Source organism: Penaeus monodon, chromosome 25 (genome assembly GCF_015228065.2).
Source record: "Penaeus monodon isolate SGIC_2016 chromosome 25, NSTDA_Pmon_1, whole genome shotgun sequence".
Lineage (NCBI taxonomy): Eukaryota > Metazoa > Arthropoda > Malacostraca > Decapoda > Penaeidae > Penaeus > Penaeus monodon.
Genome location: NC_051410.1, coordinates 29,689,805 through 29,690,101, shown reverse-complemented (window position 1 = coordinate 29,690,101; position 297 = coordinate 29,689,805). Strand labels below are relative to the sequence as shown.

Below are 297 nucleotides of genomic sequence, written 5' to 3'. Positions count from 1 at the left end.
TGGAAAATAAAAACTATCTAAAAACTTTTACTTATTTTTTCAGGGGCTAATTTTTTTTACAATTTAAGGCTAATTTTAAATCTTTAAGACAAATTTTTCTAAACAAATAAAAAAAAAAACGGTTTTTATTTTTAAAAAAAACAAAAAAATTTTCCCTATCTTAAAAATTTTTTAAAAAATTTTTTTTTTTTTTTATGAAAAAATAAAATTGAGAAAAAAAGGGTGAAACTGAACTTTTTTTGTGCTTTAACTTAAAAAAGCCAATTTTTTCTATTTTAAAAATTAAATTTTTTTAAA

The 297-nt window shown here is 15.8% G+C and overlaps 1 protein-coding gene across 2 annotated transcripts in view; it reads right to left on the bottom strand.

The window, feature by feature from the left end:
* Window positions 1-297, bottom strand: part of LOC119589123 (molt-inhibiting hormone-like) — a 34,746-nt gene that overhangs the window by 33,740 nt on the left and 709 nt on the right. The gene's annotated exons all lie outside the window — the stretch shown is intronic.